Raw genomic sequence first — 13,129 nt, 5'->3', positions numbered from 1 at the left:
ATGTAGGCTGCACTGAGTTCTTTGTGAGAAAAAAGGAGGGATATATAGCAGGAATAGGAGAATTAAATAAGCCACTTGTGAGTTTGATGTAAGGGAAAAGTGGGATATAAATCTAATAAATAAGGTTGGCCAACAGTAGTTTTCCTGACTAGCTAAGTGGAAAAGAGTTTTCCCTGCAGAAAGGGATCAAACAAGGGACTCTCTACCTTCTTGTGGAGGCTCTTAGGTGTTGGTGTGCAAGATTTGTGGTCCTCCAAATATTTTGCTTTACAACTAACTCCTTTAAAACATAGACAGCAAAGCCAGTGGTGAGTACTTATGGGAATTGAAGGTGAAAATGGGAGATTTTAAGAGCAGTTTGAAAGACTGAAATTAACAGTCAGGAGTCAAGAGAAATAATGAGTGAGGGAATCCAGAGATTAAGTACATTTCTTTTGAAGAAAGTATTGGGGACATTCCTTCCAGAAGAGGAGGGCAGGCCATCAGTGCAAGAACCAAGAAATTCCGTTCGGGGGTTTTTTGTGACGAACAATAGCTGTCTCCAAGGGATGCCGGTGGGACCCCTCATGCGGTGCAGCTTTTCTTTCCCACTGGTTAGGAGCTACCTTGGTGCCAAACTGATTTTAGAGGAGGAGTTCCTATGAAGCTGAAAAGAATAGCAGCAAAGGACACCAGCCTTTCCTGGACATCTCTCCTTCCTCCCAGATCCAAAAACAAGTCGAAGGTCCTGTTGGTGGGCGGTTCAGCCTTCCAGGCAAGTGACTTGGGCCCTGCCCTGGATGGGGTTGCACTCCCCCCAAAGAACAGGGTGCCCAGTTTGGGAGTGCTCCTCGCCCCAGAGCTGTCCCTGGAGCCTCAGGTGGCAGTGGTGGCGAGGGGCTTTTACCTGGATGGGCGCTGCCTGGCCATGGTGACCCATGGACAGGTAACTTCCCAATTGGACTACTGTAACATGCTCTGTGTGGTGCTGCCCTTGAAGACAGTCCGGATACTTCAATTGGTTCGGAGCAGAGCTGCCAGGATGTTAACAGGGACCAGCAGGTATTCACAAATAACACCGGTGCTTTTCCATCTACATTGGCTACCAGTTGAAGCCTGGGCCCAATTTAAGCTGCTGGTGATGACCCATAAAGCCCTAAATGGCTTAGGACCTGGATATCTGAAGGGGCATCTTCCTTCCTTATGTGCCTGCCCACGCCTTAAGATCTGGGGCAAAGGCCCTTCTTCGGGAGCCCTCCTTGAAGGAAATTAGGAGAGTGGCTGCCCAGAGAAGGGCCTTCTCTGCGTTGGCACCCCAACTATGGAATATGCTCCCCAGAGAGGTTCGCCTGGTGTCAATACTTTATTCCTTTTGGCGCCAGGCTAAAACCTTTTTGTTTTCCCATTTTAAGGTTTGAGTCTGGTTTTAATGTGGAGTTTTATTGCATAAACAATCAATTTGGATGCTGTGCACCACTTTGTTTTATTGTAAGACTATCTGGAGACCTCAGTAGTGGACAGTATATAAAAGTTTTAAATAAATAAAAATAAAATAAAAGCGGTGAGTTGCCTGAACATAGAGAGGCAAGTCAAGCAGCTGAGGAGGGTCTTTTCTGACCCTCCTCAACTGTAGAGGGCCTGGCTTTGTTCAAGGAGAGGTTTCCCAAATGTTGAAGATAGAAGGAGGCGTTTCCGAGGGCAACAGAAAAAGGGGACTGCGGGTCTTCTGTCTGGCTACAGTATAGCCATAAAGTAAATATTCCTCATGGTCCACGAGGGGTTACAACTTTAAATCAAATGGATTTAAATCATGATTTCAATCATTAGTCAGTATGACTAGATTTAAATCATGGTTTTGCATGCCTGCCTGCCTTACCCATAGGGTGAGGAACTCCATTAAATTATTCCCAAACTGGGTCTCTTTTTTATGGCCTGCTGCTATTATAGGTTTTCTCCTCCAGGGAAAGAAGAATGTGATACACTTCAGGCTGTACACAAAAGGACCCCAAAACTTGTGGCGTATTTTGCGCAAAAAGTTTCACTTTAATTTTTAGGGCTTGCCCCTCCCTCCTCTCAATTAGCTTCTTGTGTAGATCTATTCCACTCCCAATAGTCTTCTGTTCGTTGAATTTTTTGAAACTTAGCGCTTAAGAAGTAAGGGGTTGCTTCTGGGAAAATAGATTTGCAAAATAACCATGGGATTAAAGTCTTTTTTCCAGTTCTGTATTTTTTTTATAACATTTTTGCTGCGAAGAAGAGGCACATGATCTCTGCAGACACACATTCACAGTTTTGAGAACTATAAAACCAAGCATCTGTGATAACAGTTCCTAGATAGAAAAACTGCCAAGTCCAATAAACTTACAGAAACCTCTGGAATAGCATGACATTGTGAATAGATTAACGGGATTCATTTACCAAAAAATTTAAACATTGCATGAAAGTACCACCTTCTGCTACATAATTAAAAACTAGTCCTTATTTCATGATGAATAACCTTTGGATTATCATGTATCTTATATAGAAAACTATGTTTAGTTAGGTTTTTCTTCAAAAAGCGTTATATTGAAAATCTGATTTCAATTAAGCAATCCAATTTGAATTTTTAAAATCAATTTAAAATTTTAAAATCTGATTTTTTTAAAAAAATCATCAATTTGTATCCACCCTGCTGCAGACTCGCTGGGGCCTCTTGGCTTGAGGGCTATGGCTGTGCCATGCACAACTCATAGGCTGATACTTTCCATAATGTATATTTATGTTTTTAATCCTGGGGATAGAGAGGTAGGGGGTGAGAAGCTGTTACACCTCAAAAGTGCAGGTGGAAGGGATGGAAGGCAGTGATTGCTGAAAAAATACGGAATAAACCTCCTCTAGCTAGAGCAAGGGTCTGACCTGTTTGGCTGGGCCCATTTGGATATTTGGGAGTGTCGTGGTCAGTCTCACAAAATGGTTGCCACAGACAGGCTTGCCCATTCTTAAAATGGCTGCCATGATGGCCGTGGCCCAATCACAAAACATTCTTTTTCTGGAAGGTGACACCAGTGGAAAGTAACTAGTCTAAAAGCCTAACCACAAGGCAGAGGTGGTAGAAAATACAAAACCGTGGTTTTGAACCCAAGCAAACATTTTGAACCTAAATGAACAGCAGCACTTCCTAGCAGCGCAACCTCCCAGTTAAAAAACCATTTAAACTGCTCTGAGGAGATTTAAGTGAAATCAAGATCGAAAAGAAGCTTGAAGAAGGGACACCAAGGGAGGTGTTTGTGGACAGACTGGTACCCTGTATCAATAAATCCTTCCCAAAATGGAGAGATCAAATAACTCTGCTTACAGAACCAGTATCTGTAGTCAGCTTGAGGGACACTGGAACTCCCTGCTACAAGATATAGCTGTGGCAAAAAAATTACCAAATAGGTTTGATCAATATAAAATATTACTAGGAATAGCCAGCCCAGATTATGCTGTCTCTATCTGTCAATACTGTGGGACCAAGAGGCCTCTCACAAATCAGCCTTTGGAGTAAAAAGTTGAGAATCTCTGTTCTTGTGGATGCCCTGCAGCTGCAGCAGTTGCAGGTAGATATGGGGCTTTTCTATGCAAGGCAAGAGGATTCTATGCAATCTTCCAGTTTGTCATCCAGACTGGGATCCATGCATGACTCAAGGAGTATTTTCTTTCCTGCTGTTCCACAGCGTGACTTCTAGTAGGCACTGTGGCATTGCAAAACAGTGCAAATATACAAGAGGAAATTGCACCTTCTTTTGCCATCTGAAATAATACTCTTATTTTCCCTGCTCTAAAAAAACACAAAATGTGCTGTTTACAAAACAGATATGAAATTCACAGAAGCTGTAAACAACCATGAGTAGGAAGTGATGTAGAGTTTAGACAATTTTCTTTCTATACCTTAGCAGAAGGATTTAGAAAACTAAATTAATTGGCCAAGAATTTGGCATAAAGCTGGATCGACCACATTAATGAGAATGAATCTGCTCACTACTCTCTTTTATCCTGCCTGGACATCTCATGTTCTTTCTCCAGAGCATACTTTCCAGGCAAAATAATGTTTATTTCTCTGTGAAATCCAGAATTCCTTTGGCTCTTCCTACCCAGGTTTTGCAGTATTGATCAGTACCTTTATCCATTTTATTCCCCTTACAAGTGGTAAACATTGTCAAAACAGTAGTGGAGCTAAGGCATTCACTGTTTTCTGCAGGCCTCATGTTCTCAAGCTTCACAAACTTCAGAGGTATCCAAGATGTACAGAGCTAAGCATCTATGAAGCAATTAATATTCAAGACATTTATCTATCTATTTGTATTGCTCAGAAGTTAAGCCCTTTTGGCAGTTTACAACGGCATATAAAATACAGGCAATCGTGAAGTCAAACATTTCATTACCAAATGTACAGGCCAATTTTAAAACCAAATTTAAAACAATGTCAAAGCTTTTCCCTTGTAGTGGAGGGCAGGACGCGTTCCAATGGAGCAAAGCTCGGGGAACCAAGATTTAGGGTGGATGCCAGGAAATACTTCCTGACAGGATCCCGAGGGGATTGAATGGGCTACTACGGGAGGTGGTTGAAGCGCAAAAAGTGAGGGTGTATAAGGATAGGCTGGACATGCACATGGTAGGCATGTCATGAGTGGAGCTGGCTGGAGCCAGGGGTCAGATTAGATGGCCGGGGAGGTCCCTTCTGTCTCGCTCTGTTCCTATGTTTCTATCACAAATTAAATCTTCTAATTTCTTATGCTTTGAGATTTATTTATGTAGCCTTTTGCTTTGCTTTTCCAACACTGATGGTCCCTCTAGAGCTCACCTGCATTTATAAGGGATGCTAATTTATATGGTTTTAACTTCAGGTGCAGGGACATGTTCACATGGGAAGGACAAGATTATAGTGCTGATGGCCATGAAGAGTTCAATTTAATATACAGCTATGCATAAGTAGGTAGGTGTGCAGCCCTGATCATCTGTGTATAGCTAAGTGGATTAATGGTACCCAATAGTCCAAATACAGTTGTACCATAGCTACGTACTGTTGTTATCCATTTATCCTAAAGATATTTATTTATTAGATTTATAGCCCACATTTTTCCTGTGAGAAACTCAAAGCAGCTTTCATCATTCTTTTCCTCCTGCTCTCAATCTAATTCCACAACAACCCTGTGAAGTAGGTTGGGCTGCGAGTCAGTGACTGGCCCCTGGTTGGCTCCATAGTTGAGTGGGGACTAAAATCCAGTTCCTCTGAGTCTACTTCTGACTCTTAACCACTATACCACACTGCCTTTAGACCGCTTTTTAAGGCAGAGTCCTCCAAGAACAATGTATATAATAGGTTAAGGATAATGTCAGAAGTATAATCAGATATAAAATAGCAGTTCAAAACCTACAATCATCATATTCAGCTAGCTAATGAGCAATTTAAAAGCAATGGACATAAGTCAGTTCCAATGCCCTTTTCAAAGTGAGAGTTGCAGAGAATGGGAATGTACACCAGGCCACGTATGAGAGTGTTGTTATGCAAACATTTTATTCCCTGTTTTAATATTTATGACAAATTTTGTCTCTGTGACCTGTCTACCAAACCCCCGAAGATTTTGCCTGTACAGTAACACCCCATAAAATCCTATCAGTATGTATGTGAAATTATGATTTTAAAAACAACTTTATTTTATAAAAAACTTGATATACCATATATGGCTTTGTGAAAGGACATCACATAACACAAGGGAGTTATTTACTGCAACACTGGACATTTCTGGATGGCTGCATCTCAAAAACAGAATATTCTACATTACTCCTCAGGACAAAGACAAAAGAGGTGAGGCCAAAAATGCAAAAAATATCAGTATATTTTAGCTCTTGCTGCCAGCAACTAAGCTTTAATTCCAGCCTTTTAGACTTGGGGGGAAATTGCAATAAAATCAGGAATTTATGAAATGTTTGGCTGTTGAAGAAAAAGTATGGCCAAGGAGCGGCTTTTTATCCGGGCACCCGGGAGGGCTGGATTTGCACCGAGCTTAACACCTCCAGATTATGGTAACACCCATTGTAGGACTGTCTTTATAGTACATGTTTACTGGAAATATGTTCCCCTGACAAGGGGGTTTTCTCCAGGTAAGTGGACCCAGGATGCTAGCCAGAAAGCACTACAGTTCCCAGCATTCCCCAGCCAGCCATGCTGAGGAAGCCCTCTCTCATATGCAGAGTATAATTTTAGCAAAGATGAGTGAGAAATGCGTTGTCTTGAAGGGTGAGGAGTTATTTACCAGTTTACCAGATCAGCAACCCCTGGAATGGATCCTGCAAACAGACATTTGAACAATGTATGCAAAGATATGCATGGATCTTTTCCTCTGTGGGAAAAAATCATTGGTGGCAAATGGCAGATGCTGTTGAGGTCAAATCTGTGAGCCTCTTACACCCACCACAGGCCTACTTTGTATAAGACCTGTTGAATTTAACCACATTTTCTCCCGAGAAGACATGCAAAGCATTCACTGTCCAATGCAACCCTGGTTATATGAGCTTGGGAGTCAACCACATGGATTATGGATGTTCAAGGATAAGCTGGACATGCACTTAGTAGGAATGTCGTGAGTTGAGCTGGCTGGAGCTGGGGGTCAGACTAGATGGCCCAGGAGGTCCCTTCTGACTTACTGTTTCTGTATTTCTATGGTGCACCTTGCAAAGTATAGAATTCTGCTATAAGACTTTCAAGAGACATAAAATTTACTCATGGTTTCTTGGAGGGTTCCCTCTGCTGCGTCTGCATCCCAACCCTTAAGGAAAACATGGCTGGCCTCTGAGCCTCACATTATTTAAAGTTGTATATTTTGTTTTCTTGAGCTTGTCGAAAAAAATGCCTGAAAATATGAGGGGGAGGGAATGGGAGAGGAATGAGACTGTCCAATATTATTCACTCCATATTGCAGATGAAGAAAGGTCCTGCCACAAGGAAACTCAGATGGCTGAGTCAGAAAGAATTGGAGACAGGACCAAATACTAAGAGAGATACTTTGAGGAATTTAGGCTTATCTGGTCAGCCACATTGCACTGGGCAATAAAGTGCATGTGGAAGATGGTTTGGAAGACTCCAGTCCAGGCCCATATTGCAGGTGGGAACTGAAGTGGAATAGCTGCCTACACACCTCTACTCAGGAGGACATTTTACTCTCAAGTAAGTGTGTGAGATGGATTGCAGTTCTTTTTTTCTTTCGACAGATTTTTTTTCCGATTATAACGAAACAAAGGTGGAGAAACTCCAGTCTGCAGCAGCGAGAGCAGCAATGTGAGCAGAAGGAGGGAAAAAAAGCTCACGATTCCCTCAAGTCACATAGTATTGAAAATCTTACTCAGCATTAATTTTTCAACTTTATTGACAAAGTAAGTCAGCAAGTTGCCTGGTCCAGATGGTATCCATCCTAGAATTATCAAAGAACTCAAGCTTGGAATTGCTGAGCTTCTTACCAAAATATTTAACATGTCTCCAAGATTAGCTCCTTTTACAAGAGGATTAGAGTATGGCAATGTAACACCAATTTTTAAAAGGGGATCCAGGAAATTACAGGCCAATTGGCTTATGTTGAAAGCATTATTAAAGATTTGGTAAGCACATTGAGGGACAAGCCCTGCTAAAATAGATCAGCATGGCTTCCACAAGGGCGAGCCTTCCCTTACCAACCTATTGGAGTTCTTTGAGAGTGTCAGTAAGCAAGTAGACGGGGCAATTCAGTGAACATTGTTTACTTGGACTTCTAAAAGGTGTTTGACAAAGTCAGTTGCCAAAGGTTCCTGAGCAAACTGAGCAGTCATGGAATAAAGGGAGGGGGGACATGGATCGCTTCTTTTATGGATCACTCCTCTTACAGATCACTAACAGGTGGCAGTGTGTGGGAATTAATGGCAATTTCTTCCAATGGAGAGATTTCAACTGGAGACCCGCAGGGTTCTGTACTGGGACCAGTGCTTTTCAACCTATTCATACATGATCTGGAATTAGCAGAAAGTAGAAGTGGCCAAGTTTGCTGACGATGCTAAACTTTATGATGGCTAAAACCAAAAGGGATTGTGAGGAGCTCCAAAGGGATCTCTCCAAACTGGGAGAATGAGCAGCGAAATGGCAAATGCAGTTCAATACACGTAAGTGCAGAGTAGTACATGCGGGGACAAAACGATCCCAACTTCAGATACTTGCTGATGGGATCTGAAGTAGCAGTACTGAGGATCTTGGGGGTGGTAGTGGACAGCTCAGTGAAAATGTCAACCCAGCTGTGAAAAAAAGGCAAATTCCATGCTAGGCATCATTAAGAATGGAACAGAAAATAGAAGTGCCAAGATCTTACTTCCCTTATGCAGTGCTCCCACACTTGGAATATTGTGTTCAGTTCGGGTTGCCTTACCTGAGTAAGGACATTGTTGAGTTGGAAAAAGTACAGAGAAGGGCAACGGAAGTGGGCAGGGCAGGAGCAGTTCCCCTGTGAGTGGCTACAAGTACTGGGGCTGCTCAGCTTAGAGAAAAAGCAAGAGAAAACGTGCTAGAGATGCATTATTTTGAATTTTATTATTTAAAATAATGCATGGTATGGAGAAAGTAGACAGTTGATCCTGGGATCACCCATGAAGATGATTAGTGGGAGGTTTAGGACAGATAAAAGGAATTGGGCCCCATTTCTGAGAAAACACTCGTAGGGTAAGGGCCGTGAAGCTGGAAGCAAAGTTAGGACTATATATGGGACCCTCATTCGCACCTCAGGTTGCATCAACACAGGTTTGTGAGTTTCGTTCTTGGGGTGATTAATTCAGTTTCAAATCCCCGTCCAAGGCATAGGCAGAAAAAAGCGCCACAGCTGGTTCAGCTTTTATCCAGTTGCAGGAACAGAAGCATGAATTTAGAAAGAACAGTGCGCAAGGAAGTGCAGGGGTCAAGAAGTCCTTGGCCCAAAGGTGTGACATTCTGGTAAAAAGGGAGAGTTTTCACCAGAAGGTGTCACTTGTCCCTCGTCGGAGTGTCTAGTCTTCATTCAGCCCATGAAGTTCAGGGCGTGACTTTGGACCAGTCACAGACTCTTGGCCTAACATACCCTGCAGGGTTGTTGTTGTGACGATTTAGTTTTTGAGAGCCCATGTGGTGGTTCAGATGCTGGACTGGGGACCCAGGAGATCTGGCTTTTGGTGGCCACTTAGCCACGAAGCTCCTTGGGGTGACTTTGGGCCAATCACAGACTCTCAACCCAACCTACCTCACAAGGTTGTTGCTGGGATGATAAGATGGAACTATCTAAGCAGTGTTGGAGCGAAAAGGGCAGAACATAAACGCAAAATAATGATGATCGTTTCATGAGTCTGTAGATCTCTTTTTAGGCTCTTTTCACTAGATGGCCTTGTAGGACCCATGACGTATGAGGTGTGTCCAGAGAGAAGGATGAGAAGGAAGCCCCTCCGCTCGAGAAGGGCTCTGTGAAGGGAGAAGCGGGCCAAGGTCGCACGGGGTGGGGTGCCAGGCGTACGTCAGGACACTGATCAGTTGCATTCCAGCCCTGTCAGAGCCCAGACGGCCTCGTTTGTGACGCCCTGTTCAAGTGCCTCGTAGTAAGACAAATGCAAGCGAGTTTGGAACAGCCGTACGCATTGTATTTGGAAAACTAATGCATCAGTATTTGGTTCGATGGAAGTAGTTCGATGGACACTTAAAACAAATGGCCAACTTTGGACGTTCTGAAAGCCAGATGGCCTCAGTTTGGCTCTGCAGATGATCTTTGGCTTCTGCACATTTTTAGTGGATGAGATGGAGAAAAGAGGATTGTTACTATCTGTGGTGGATTTAAACTTGCTGTGTCACTGCTAAGAATGATTAATTCCGAATTTTACATTCCTGTGTCAAAGTGTGGGCTTTGGACACTTTGCATGATGCTCCTACACCACTGGCAGAGCTGGGAAGGGCCTGTGTAGGATGGCAAGAAACTCCACAGTTTGCCCAGGAATCTGGGTGCTTGGCAGGGACTGAGGACTGGCTTTTCTGATCTCTCTCTCTCTCTCTCTCATTCTCTCTCTCTCTCTCTCTCTTTCTTTCGCAGACTTATATACCGCCCCATTCAACTAAGCCTCAGGTGGCTTACAAATAAATAAATATTATTAATACAATAAAATGCAGTTGGAGACATCCTGGCCAAAGTTGTTAAAATCGGGCGCCCTACAGTCCTCCGCTCTACCAGCTGAGCTATCAAAGGGGGTGCTGAGCCTGGAGCCGACACCTCTGGGCTTCAGCATCGACCCCGCATGGCCCAGGGCTAGTCCAGGAGGGATCCCCAGCTCCTTCCTGGCCAGCAGTGCAGCTGCTCCAGCCACCAAAGAAGGACGGTTTGGGAGAGAAAAATGGCAGAGTGAAGGTTGCTTTCTTATACTGCTGCCATGTCTGGCAACAGCATCAGGCCGCATTGATGTGGGATCCCCAGTGGACAGAAGGCAAGAAGGTGATCGCGGCCACTCCACAGAAGCGCAGCCTCCGCATGATGGGCAGCCCCCTTTCCCTCGCCAGACCCCAGAGTCCAGTGGGGGCGTGTGGCCACCCTGCCATGTGGACAGATCAGGGCTGCTCAGGGCGGACAATGCAGGCCGCCAATCTGGGTGGCTTGAAAAGGGGACCAGGGAGTTTACTGGGGGATGAGGCAGTCGGGGGCGACTAGCCTTGGGGGCCATGTGCTCCCTCCTCAACACGAGTGATATGTAATAAACACAGCACGGCCAGGCAGAGGTTTCCGACGGTGCCGTCTTCCCCGCTTGGGATGCAAAAGGGAGAGCAGGAGCTGCGCCAGCCGGGATTCGAACCCGGGTCGCAAGATTGGGAACCTCGCATGATGCCCCTAAACCACTGGCGCGGCCGGGAAGGGCCTGGGCAGGATGGCAGGAAGCCTGCAGCTTCCCCAGGCATCAGGGGCCTGGCAGGGACCGAGGCCTGGCTTTGCCAGGGGGAAGTGGCCACCGGGTGCCTGACCGGGAAAGAGTCCCTGTGGCACAGCGGAAAAGCAGACTGGGCCTGCTGTCCAAGAAAATAGTTGGGGATGGTCATATAAACGCTCTGAGCACAAAGCACCCCAAGCGATGGCAAGGGGGGACCCCCTTTCCCTTGGAGGAGGCTGCGTTTCTGTGGTGTAGCGGTTATCACGTTCGCCTCACACGCGAAAGGGCCCTGGTTCGAAACCAGGCAGAAACAGCCTCCTTTTATGGTGTGGGGGGGAGAACGGAGGGGCTCCCTTGCTCCTCCTGGGTCTCAGTGTGGGGAGAGGTGGAAGGAACTGGCCCCCAGGGCAGCCCAAGCAGCTCAGCTGGGAGAGCGTCTGTGCAGGCCCTTCAGTCACGTGCTTTGGGAAAGCTTCCATGGCGCCCCCTTTTGGCCAGGCCCGTTCATGGCAGGCAGAGCTGCAGGGAATTCCTCTCTTGCCCTGTTGAATTTTGACAACAAGCTGAATATGAGGCAACAATGCGATGGGGCTGCAAACAGGGCACGTGCGATTGCAGGCTTCAGCGACAGCAGCATCACTTCCAAATCGTGCAAACTCCAGTTCCCCTTTTCTCAGCACAGTCTCCAGCTATAGGAAGTCAGATTTTAGCTTGACTTTAGGAAAAATCTCCAGACTGTTGGAGCAGTCCAAAAAAGGATCCAATGACCCAGGGACCTTGCGGGCTCTCCCACACTGGAGGAGTTCAGACGCAACTGGACAGGCATCCGAGAGGGATGGTCCAACGGGGAGTCCTGCACTGAGCAGGGGTGGGACCCCTGACCCTCCAGCCCCTTCCCACTCTGCTCTTCTGTGGGGATAAAAGCAGAGCTCTCCTCCAAGCCGGAGTTGAACCGGCGGCCTAATGATGCCTGGGGGGGGGGCGTGCCCTACAGTCCTCCACTCTACCAGCTGAGCTACCGAAGGGGTGCTGAGCCAGGAGCCGACACCTCTGGGCTTCAGCATCGACCCCGCATGGCCCAGGGCTAGTCCAGGAGGGATCCCCAGCTCCTTCCTGGCCAAAAATGCAGCTGCTCCAGCCACCAAAGAAGGACGGTTTGGGAGAGAAAAACGGCGGACCGAAGGTTGCTTTCTTATACTGCTGCCATGTCTGGCAACAGCATCCGGCCACATTGATGTGGGATCCCCAACGGACAGTTTCCTGCAGGAAGAAGGTGTCTGGACACAGTGCCGTTTCTGTGGTGTAGCGGTTATCACATGTGCCTAACACGCAAAAGGTCCCTGGTTCGAAACCAGGCAGAAACAGCCCCCTTTTCTTGCTGGGGAGAGGAGGGCCTCCCTTGCCCATTGTCAGCGAAGATCCTGGTTCCATCACGTGCCTTGGGGAAGCTTCCATGGCGCCCCCTTTTGGCCAGGCCCCTTCATGGCAGGCAGAGCTACAGAGAATGCCTCCCTTGCCCTGCTGAATTTGGCAACAAGCTGAATATGAGCCAACAATGCGATGGGGCTGCAAACAGGGCACGTGTGATTGCAGGCTTCAGCGACAGCAGCATCACTTCCAAATCGTGCAAACTCCAGTTCCCCTTTTCTCAGCACAGGCTCCAGCTATACGAAGTCAGATTTCATCTGAATACCAGGAAAATCTCCAGACTGTTGGAGCAGTCCAAAAAAGGATGCAATGACCCATGGAGCTTGCGGGCTCTCTCACACTGGAGGAGTTCAGACGCAACTGGACAGGCATCCGAGAGGGATGGTCCAACGGGGAGTCCTGCACTGAGCAGGGGTGGGACCCCTGACCCTCCAGCCCCTTCCCACTCTGCTCTTCTGTGGGGATAAAAGCAGAGCTCTCCTCCAAGCCGGAGTTGAACCGGCGGCCTAAGGATGCCTGGGGGGGGGGGCGCCCTACAGTCCTCCGCTCTACCAGCTGAGCTACCAAAGGGGTGCTGAGCCTGGAGCCGACACCTCTGGGCTTCAGCATCGACCCTGCATGGCCCAGGGCTAGTCCAGGAGGGATCCCCAGCTCCTTCCACCAAAGAAGGACGGTTTGGGAGAGAAAAACGGCAGACCGAAGGTTGCTTTCTTCTACTGCTGCCATGTCTGGCAACAGCATCCGGCCACATTGATGTGGGATCCCCAACAGACAGTTTCCTGCAGGAAGAAGGTCTCTGGACACAGTGCCGTTTCTG

At 46.6% G+C, this 13,129-nt stretch overlaps 4 non-coding genes across 4 annotated transcripts; 2 read left to right on the top strand and 2 right to left on the bottom strand.

The window, feature by feature from the left end:
- The first annotated feature begins 11,124 nt into the window (after positions 1-11,124).
- On the top strand, positions 11,125-11,197 carry TRNAV-CAC. The gene has a single exon. It is a non-coding gene; the product is annotated as a tRNA-Val (tRNA).
- A 619-nt stretch (positions 11,198-11,816) lies between these two features.
- TRNAY-GUA lies at positions 11,817-11,909 on the bottom strand. Its single transcript has 2 exons — positions 11,873-11,909; positions 11,817-11,852 (listed from the first exon to the last, which is right to left on the bottom strand). It is a non-coding gene; the product is annotated as a tRNA-Tyr (tRNA).
- A 266-nt stretch (positions 11,910-12,175) lies between these two features.
- On the top strand, positions 12,176-12,248 carry TRNAV-AAC. Its single transcript has one exon. It is a non-coding gene; the product is annotated as a tRNA-Val (tRNA).
- A 542-nt stretch (positions 12,249-12,790) lies between these two features.
- On the bottom strand, positions 12,791-12,882 carry TRNAY-GUA. Its single transcript is given in 2 exon segments — positions 12,791-12,826; positions 12,846-12,882. It is a non-coding gene; the product is annotated as a tRNA-Tyr (tRNA).
- Between the last annotated feature and the right edge of the window lie 247 nt (positions 12,883-13,129).

Source organism: Varanus komodoensis, unplaced genomic scaffold (genome assembly GCF_004798865.1).
Source record: "Varanus komodoensis strain SLA01 unplaced genomic scaffold, ASM479886v1 scaffold76, whole genome shotgun sequence".
In the NCBI taxonomy this organism is placed as follows: domain Eukaryota; kingdom Metazoa; phylum Chordata; class Lepidosauria; order Squamata; family Varanidae; genus Varanus; species Varanus komodoensis.
The sequence above is the reverse complement of the archived record's forward strand: the minus strand, read 5'-3'. Positions and strand labels throughout refer to the sequence as shown.